Here is an 8,428-nt window from a genome sequence, read left to right as displayed (position 1 = left end):
AGAGAGTCTAGGTGGAGTTTGACCTGGTGTCATTCCCATCGTCCCATCCCCCTTAGCCACCCCAACAAGCAAGCTCCACCTATTGCAGCTTTCTTTCATTTTCTTCATAACAGCCAAATTTTGCTGTGGTTAAACCAGGAATAACTCAACCAATTTTTTTTCTATTTTTATTTTTTTTTTAGGTTGCCAGAAGACTTGTTTCATTCAGCCCCAGAGTTTAGTCTGATGTAATTTACTAGGGACCTGTATTGTAAAGGAGAAGCTGCTGGTAGATTATGACTCAGGCAATCACTAATTTGAAAATGTCTTCGTTTGCTTGTTTGTTTTAAAAACTTTAATTCCTTTAATTCCAACGTGAATTCCATACCATTTCATTTTTCATTTTTCTCTGCGCTGTGAACTAGACATTAGGAAGTGTGGTGCCAATGAAATTATATCTTAAGTGCTACTCTTCAGTTCATTAAACATTTGGCACCTGCATTCCTCAGGTTGGTTAGCCCATAGGCTCTAGCTTTGGTTCTATCCACAGACTGGTAAACGATGTGGTGGGATGCAACAACTTGTGTCATGTCACAGGATTCATTTTCCAGTTCTGAATCACTGAAACTACCGGTCATGGCACAAAGAATTTGGGTTTGAAAGCCATCCTGATTTGGATGCAGAGCGTCCCCTGTTACCGTCAGTGTCCAGGTATGATGCATGCTTTTAGCATGACTGGTGTCCATTTTTGGATTTCAAAAATCGCAAAGGCTTTGGTATGAAAACATCCAGAGACGTGCAGTGTTGTCTTGTATTCACCTGAAGGCAGAGAGGTCTTGCTGGAAAGACAAATTGCTTCTGGTCCTAGGCTACGCAAGCGGTAGAGACATGTATACCTGGGAACTCCCGTGACATACCAAGTAATTATCAAAACATACAAAACAACGTCATCAAACATGAGTTTACAACCTATGGACACTGTGGGTGGGGATAAAGACGACTCAAATTAGTGCTCGTTCCTGCTGGGAACATGCCTAGAAATAACCCAGGGTCCTGGTTCGGGGTTGTGTTGTCCAGGCACCTGTAAAGAGAAGAGAAAGAAGCCACAGCCTGAACATGACTAAGTGGCTAAAAGTAGGTCAGGCAGCATTTATTACTCAGATACGGCAGTACCTGCAGGTTTGTTTCTGAAATGAGCATGAAGAGCATCTGCACCTCATAAATATCACCGGGAGCAACTCGGTGAGTGAGCTCCGCTGCCGAGGGAAGGGAGCGAGGCATGACACAACAGTGACACCTGCTTGACAGCTTACTCAGGCAGCAAAGAAGAAAAGAAAGGAGCTGATCGAGAGCGAGGAGTATCCTCTGGATGAAAGCTGAGCTGACAAGAAGCCCTTGGAAAGGAGGAAGGAAGCGATATATGCCTGGCAGCCTTACTGCTGGTCCTTCCATCGCTGTGCTCTCTGATGGTCCTAGTTCTCCGTGAGCAAGGGAGCAGCTCACACATGGGGAGCTTTGAAGGTGATGTCTTCCTCCCTCCTCTGCTTTTTCTTTCTCTTTTCTTTCTGTTTCATGTTCCTTTCTTCCACCACTTTTTTTCTCTCTTTTTCCCCTCTCTTCTTTTTCTCCCTTCTTTTTGTAGGTTGCTTGGATTTCTGTCGCTGCTTGCATATTCCAATAGGCCATGTGGGGGTCTGTGACTGTGGAAAAATTACCTATTGAAAGCCAATGAAACTCCTTTTCTTTTTCTCAGGAAGAACTTTCCTTCCTTAGCTTGCTATTTTTCCCCTTAATAAAGCCCTACATTTCCAGTTCAGGTGGGGAAGGCTTAATCCACCTGCTCCTGGGCAGAACGGTACAATAAAGCCAAGCTGCTTGCTTCTGAAGGAAAGCAAGCTGTAAGCAATTAAATTAGTCACAGTGCAGACTTAAGGCAGGAGTTCGACTCCTTTTGTTAAGCTCGCCTGTTCGTTATTCACTGCAGACTGCAGTTAGTGTTGGTTTAGCAGAGAAAAAGTAACTGCAGGATTAAAGTACTGAGCGAGTGGGAGGTCTCTGAGGAGCACAAACTGGTGCAGGATTAAGTTAGTTCCCGCACCTTCTAGAAACCATTGTCTCAGTGGTCAGGGCTTAATTTACTGACTTGTTAGTGCATTACAGAATAAGGTTATCCCCTCTCTCCCCACATTTTTTTTCCCTTTGCAGTTCTTTGTACACGTGAAAAATCATTGCAGAGTTTGCAGGTAGAAAATATGTAGTGATTTCTACCCATTTTGCCTGGGTAAATTAATCTGTCATCTGCAGTGATGGATTATACTTCTCTCCCATATTTTTCTAATTAAGTAAGATGCTGGATCTTGATTAGAATCAGAAATAAAAGCTGAGATTGAGAGTTTATTAACTTTAAGGAAATGAAATAAGACAATCAGTTTTTGCCAGCACTGCCTGTCTCTTCTTAGATCACAATGAAATTGTAGGCAGGCAGAGAGTCTTCTTAAAAATATGATTAAAACCATTAGGAAAATCTCTCAGAATTATGCATGTCCATGGGAGATGCCCTGGACGGGAGCAGTGCTGTGCAGGAACTTCCACAGACTAATGAGAAAGGCTTCACTTCTTTCTTTTAACATTTTTTCCTTTCCTAGTTCTGTGCTCCTGTATATCTTTCGGAAACAAACACCGACTCCAACTTCACAGTCAACTTAAATATGCTTTGTGATTTGATAGCATACCTCGGAGGCACTGTACTCTATCACTCTCTACTAAAATAAAAATGAAGTGTCAAAATACTAATGGAGAAAAATGAGAGGAGCACCTGAATTCATTCATATCTCTTTGTTAAGCACTACCTCAATTAACTAAGTGTTATTTTAATGCAGATTTTGGCTGTGTCCAACTCTGGTTTGCAGGTGTGATGGTTACGCGTGTTAATTATCATACGTAATGTCTGGTTGAAAAGTCAGACAAATTACTCTGTCTCTCATTCAGCTGGCGTTGATGTACTGAAGCCAGGGAGCACAACCTGACATTCAGGTCAACCTACGTGCTGGCACTGCTGGGTTCTGCTTTTCAAGCAGGCTGTCAGCGTGTAGGCATATATCGGTGTAGTTATCAGTATATGTGCCTAGAACTTGCTTTTATCCCAGTCTAGAAAGAGGCATCGCGGACAGGAAGGAACAGAGGCTGCTCACCTGATACTCCCTGTTGTAAGCCACAACTGGAAGGACACAGGGAACAGAAGCCCTCCTGGCTCCCTCTGCTTTCCTGACCAGACTGCCTGGCTTGATGCCAGCCGAAAGGAGTGAAGCTGTGTATTCCCTCTCCCAAGAACAAGAGAGGAACAGCAGCTCAGTTGTTCCTCGTTTGCAGATCTCCAGGGAGAGCAGAGTTCCAGGCTTCCTCTAACTCAAATTACAAGGTAGCCTCTGATTCCTGAGAGCCAAAAGAATAGCTCAGATTACATGTGGTAAAAGAGAACTTCTAAAGGAAGTTATTTTTGAAGGGGCAATGAAAAATCTGTATTTTCACTGGCTGCTTTTGATGTTGCTACTGTATGTGAACCAGCTGGAATATCCTGTAGGTTTCCTCATCAGTCTCAGGCCTTCTCCTGCACAGTTTAAATGCAAAGAGGTTGAGGCAATGTGCAATTATTATTATTATTTTTATTTTTTTTTGAAGTTGACCAGCTCTCCGAAGCCACTAAAGAGGCAAATAAGCTCAGCCAGTTGGGACAGGGACTACCTGCATGGCTGTGCCAACACCGATGGCAGTGGAGGAGAAAGGGAGTGCGAGGACTGAAAGGAGGCTTAAGAAAAGCACTTTCAGCAGGAAGAAATCGTAGGTGCAGATTACCTGGGAAACAGTTCCCAATTAAAGTTTTTTTTTTTTTTTTTTACTCCTACATCTTCAGTCTAAAAAAGAAAAAGGCAGAAATCTGTATGAGCAAGGACTGAGCAACTGAGTTATGTGGTGGGTTTTTTTTTCTTTTTTTTTTTTTTTCTAGAGCTCTTACAATAGGAAATATGGCAATGGGTTTTATTTCTTGTTCTGCCATAAACTTTCATTTATTATTGGGTACAAACTGTTTAAGCTTCAGTTTTCTTTGAAAAGTGTGTGGGGGAGGAAGAAGGTGATTCACCCCATCAGGTGTTGGAAATAAATTCATTTTTTTTTGCTTAAGTAAAGCACTATGGGAATATTGGGTGACACTGCACAGCACATTACTTCATTGTTCCTTTTTTTTTTTTTTTTTATTATGTTTGCTCCATATGAACAGAATATTTTCTTCCTGTGGAGCTGAACAAAATAAAAATAGTAGAATGAAACTGTTCCTACTTTGGTCCCTATCTGTGGCCTTTTGCAGCATCCTTTGTCTCTGAAACCAGGACCCCGCTGAGCTCAGAAAAGGCAGTGGGATGCTTGTCTTTCTGTTCATGTTCAGATGTCTGTGGTGGAGGAAGCAGGTGAGTTAATACATGGGAATAGGTGGTTTGGGAATGGTAATACTGCTCCTATCCCTCTACCTTCGCCTCTTGTATATTTGTAGGAGGATACATAGTCTGGAGAGAAGTGGAAAGAAAGTGGGGTTCTTTCTCTCAGTCTTCCCCTTTCAATATTTCAGTATTCAGTATTCAGAAGTTCAATATTTCACAGTTTACATATAACTAAAGTTACAAATGTTCTAATTTGAACTTTTTTTAAAAAAAAAAACTTTATATTTTTGAGATTTTGGGGCTAATTATGTCTTTGTCTTACCTGTAACAGCCAAAACCACTGAGCAGTTCATCAGAATCCATCGTGTGAATACAGACAGGTGGGACATCCATTTTTATTCTTTTCCAGATGAAGTCCTATTACGACAAAATATTGTTAGAGCTTTGAAATGCTTCCTTTTAGGGACTGTAGAGAATTTAGTATTCTGTCAGTCAAAATAAATAATAAAATAAATAAATAAATAAACACCCTAATATTGGGGTTAAAGAAACAGCCAAACGCGTTTCCTGGAAAGGTCTGCATTTTTATTAGATTCCATAAGTCTTGTCAAGGGCTCCAAATCTGAATACAGAAAGTCAGCAGGACTGTGCTGATTTGTGCTTCCCAAGAATCTGCTTGCTGGGTGACTTTTGCCAGCGTCTTTCCAGGTGCAGATGCAAGGATCTGATGGTGTAAGGATATCTAAAAATGCACTAGCTATCCGTATGCCTGGATTTTAAAAACTTTTGTTGGGGTAGTTCACTGGTTCAGTTCCTGGCTCTGCTAGCCAGCTGCTAATTGCCACAGCACTTCTGGCTTAAAATTTCAAAACAAAATATGGGGCAACCCTGGCCAGTTCCCCTCAGCAACACGGGCAACTCTGTCCTCATCCAAGCTGGTTAGCAGGGTGCTTTGCTCCGTTTCAAGGGCACAGCCTGGTAACCTACAGTGCTGCTTCCTGCAGTTCTGCTATATGTAGCTTCCCCTTCCTTCCCAAATTGGAAACTTTGAGGTCTTTTAAGCTGGGAATCCTCTGCAGATGCTGAATTTATCAAACAGCAAGTAATTGTTACACAGGGCACTTTAGCACCCAGAAGTAGCCTGTGATGTTCACTATTGCAAGCTGTTTGGGAGGAGGGGAAAACCCATGAAAAGGTGTTATAGAAAGAATCCTTATTATCATTTTCCCCTTACGTCCACTTTCCAGTGTTCTCATGGGCTGCTGGCCCACATAAAAATTAAAGCCAAGTATTTAAGCTTAGCTATGTTCTTTTGACTGAAAAAAAGGTATTTTCCTGCAGGATGGGGCTACCAGAGACATGGAAAAGAGCCTGCTGATCCAAGCGTGCAATTGTGGACATCACATACTTCAGGCTGATTATGGTTTCAGTAGAAACTCCACTTATGAAAACACAGAGTGCAGGTAATTGGAAACAGCATCTGGCACAAGGATCTTCCAAAGTTTTTCACTGGGCTTTGACTTTGTAAATAGAAAAGGCCTGTGGTTCTGCAGTAAAACTGTGGTTCTCCCAGTAAATTTCATAAAGGAAACAGAGACGCTATTGTTTCCTCTCTCCCCATGTAGTTTTCTTTCCCTTTGTTTCTCTCTTTCATCTCAGAAAACTACAGGACAGCTCTTTTAATTAGGGGGCAGTAGGCAGAGATTTGTCTGCAGGGCAGTGTTTGTGTTGACAAACAGAGCTAAGCCTAAAGGTTCTGGTTTTCACCACATTTTTATTCTGTTTGGAAAAGCAGGACACTTTTCACATGACCTTTTTAAGTTTATAATTTTATTTAAAGGATGCCTGCTTGTTTGCTTGTTTCTCTCTTTCTCATCTACGTACACTATATACAAAAGACAACTTTTTTCTCTTGTATTCACTCGTGTTTTTATGGGCACAGCACCGATGGCAATAGCTCACACTGTTATACACAAGAGCCATAGATTTCACTTCTGTGTCTGTTGTTAGGTAACTGGGATCTCAACAATTTCCTCAGACTGTGTGTTGCTTCTCACTTTACACAGTTCTTCCCTTTTTCTGCTTCTACCCATCTCCTTTTGCTACTATTTATGAAGTGCCAGATGTTAGCACAGTTGTAAGCAACCACATTTTCAGAAGAAATAATTTGTAATGTTTTATTTTACCATAGTCACACGGACAACTTCCCAGCTAAAGACAGGATTATTTGATTCGCCCTGCAAAACACAACTTGTCAAAACTCTCTGTGGCTAAACTCCTACTCGCTCAGCATCTCCTAGGTGACTGCGACTACACATGCTCCAACATATTTTAAAATAAAGTATCCCATGGTTACAATTACTGGTTGAATTATGAGGATGATAGTGTGGTTTGATATCTAGCACAAAGAACTCCAAGAGACTGCTGGGATTGTGAATACCGTGCTTCCTAACCCAGCCCAAGAAGACACATGGGAGGCAGAATTTAAAGTGCTGGTTGCAACAGTTTAATTTAGCTTGTGTGTCTGATCAGTGCAAATATCAATGGTACTGATTTGGAGACGAGAAAAAAAAAAAAAGAGGGGAAAAATTATTCAGAAATATCCCGGGACAAAGAAACACTATTTTGAGTCTTTTGATGAATATTCCTATGACTGTTAAAAAATCAAGTTCTTCCAGAAGTAAATTGCTTATTATGGAAAGAACAAAACTATTGCCTTACTACTAGTAGTTGGCATATAAATCTAAATGAAGTGAGCACTAGTAAAGCAAAAGACAGCTGAGACGTGCATAAACATGTGAACCCGTGGGTTTGATGACAAATAGTGAAGTGACACCGTCAGTGCAGGAGTGCTGCACACACAGGAGGGATAATGATCTGTCACAGTAGATGAGACATGACTGCAGCATAAGCATCGAGGGAAGATAAGAAGAAATGTGTTCAGACAGAAGGCCTGTTCCTACACCCAGCCTTCGGTTTCCTTTACCAGCACTGCTAACTGCTACTCTGCTGCCTAACTCCTAGCGCAAACAAAGCAGAGCCTTGAGAGTGACAGATGAAAGGTTTGCAGAGCGCCTGGGAGCGGTGCGCAGCTCCTGCTCAGACGCCTCCCCTGGGTCACATATTTACCGTTGCTTATTGCACTTCCCTAAAATCACTTGTTGCATCAGGAGAAGATGCACCATTTGTATTTTCTGCCTTCAGATCAGGATAAGGAGAAACGACCGGAATGCTCGCAAAAATGTCTTGCGATGGGATATGAAGGAATTTGGAAGTGGGGATTTTGAAGGAACTGAGAAAGAAAAGGCAAGGTGGTGGGCTGCAAAAAGTGGGGTGATGTGCACAAAATGGCTAAGAAATGAACTTCAAAGGAATGTGATGAACAGTTTTGAGAAGAAAAAAAATAGTGTGGTAGGGACCTGCTGACACAATATTCAACCTGGAAACTGAACGTGTGGCAGTTTTATGGACGGTTTCACTAGTGGTTTAGTTTTAACCATTTCAAAGATTTGAATATATATATATATATATATATATATACATATTTGGGTGCCCTGACAAAACAGAGTTGTGTTATCTGTTGCAAGCTTATTCTAAATTCAGAAGCACTGGTGGCATAAAATACGGGAAGGTGGAATTTGTGTGGGAGGAGGGTGTCAAACCTGTACCGTGTATGCCTCAAGTCTATCCAAAGTGCTTAAATCCAGAGCTGAAGTGAATTACCAGACATCCCTCTGCGGCCACAGGCTCTGCTGCCACCAGGGCAATCTCTCCAGCAGCCTGCGATGAGCCAGGGCAGGAGCTGCAGCCTGCTCTTGTGTCCCTCTTGCTCCTTATGGCTTCTTCTGAGTGCATGGGGGTGCTGCTCCCGTCAGCTCCTGTGGCAGCAGCGGAGGGCAGGGAGCACTGAGGGGAGAGGGGATAGGTTGTGGTGGTGGAGATGTTGGCTGTGGGAGCTTGCTGGGGTGGCTGATAAAACGGGACTTATGGCCCTTGTTATGGTTCTGGTAATGTCA

The 8,428-nt window shown here is 42.2% G+C and overlaps 2 long non-coding RNA genes across 3 annotated transcripts; one reads left to right on the top strand and one right to left on the bottom strand.

The window, feature by feature from the left end:
- Positions 1–479: 479 nt before the first annotated feature.
- On the bottom strand, positions 480–1,801 carry LOC308193261. The gene is made up of 2 exons (XR_013949500.1): positions 1,153–1,801; positions 480–1,060 (listed from the first exon to the last, which is right to left on the bottom strand). It is a non-coding gene; the product is annotated as an uncharacterized lncRNA (long non-coding RNA).
- A 1,180-nt stretch (positions 1,802–2,981) lies between these two features.
- Positions 2,982–7,536, top strand: LOC308193260. 2 transcript variants are annotated; one of them, XR_013949499.1, is made up of 7 exons: positions 2,982–3,012; positions 3,131–3,397; positions 3,658–3,816; positions 4,343–4,442; positions 4,744–4,792; positions 5,754–5,875; positions 6,604–7,536. It is a non-coding gene; the product is annotated as an uncharacterized lncRNA (long non-coding RNA). The 2 variants fall into 2 exon arrangements; XR_013949498.1 differs by lacking the exon at positions 3,658–3,816.
- The last annotated feature ends 892 nt before the right edge of the window (positions 7,537–8,428 follow it).

Source organism: Anser brachyrhynchus (assembly GCF_964034855.1).
Source record: "Anser brachyrhynchus genome assembly, chromosome: 3".
Lineage (NCBI taxonomy): Eukaryota > Metazoa > Chordata > Aves > Anseriformes > Anatidae > Anser > Anser brachyrhynchus.
The sequence above is the reverse complement of the archived record's forward strand: the minus strand, read 5'-3'. Positions and strand labels throughout refer to the sequence as shown.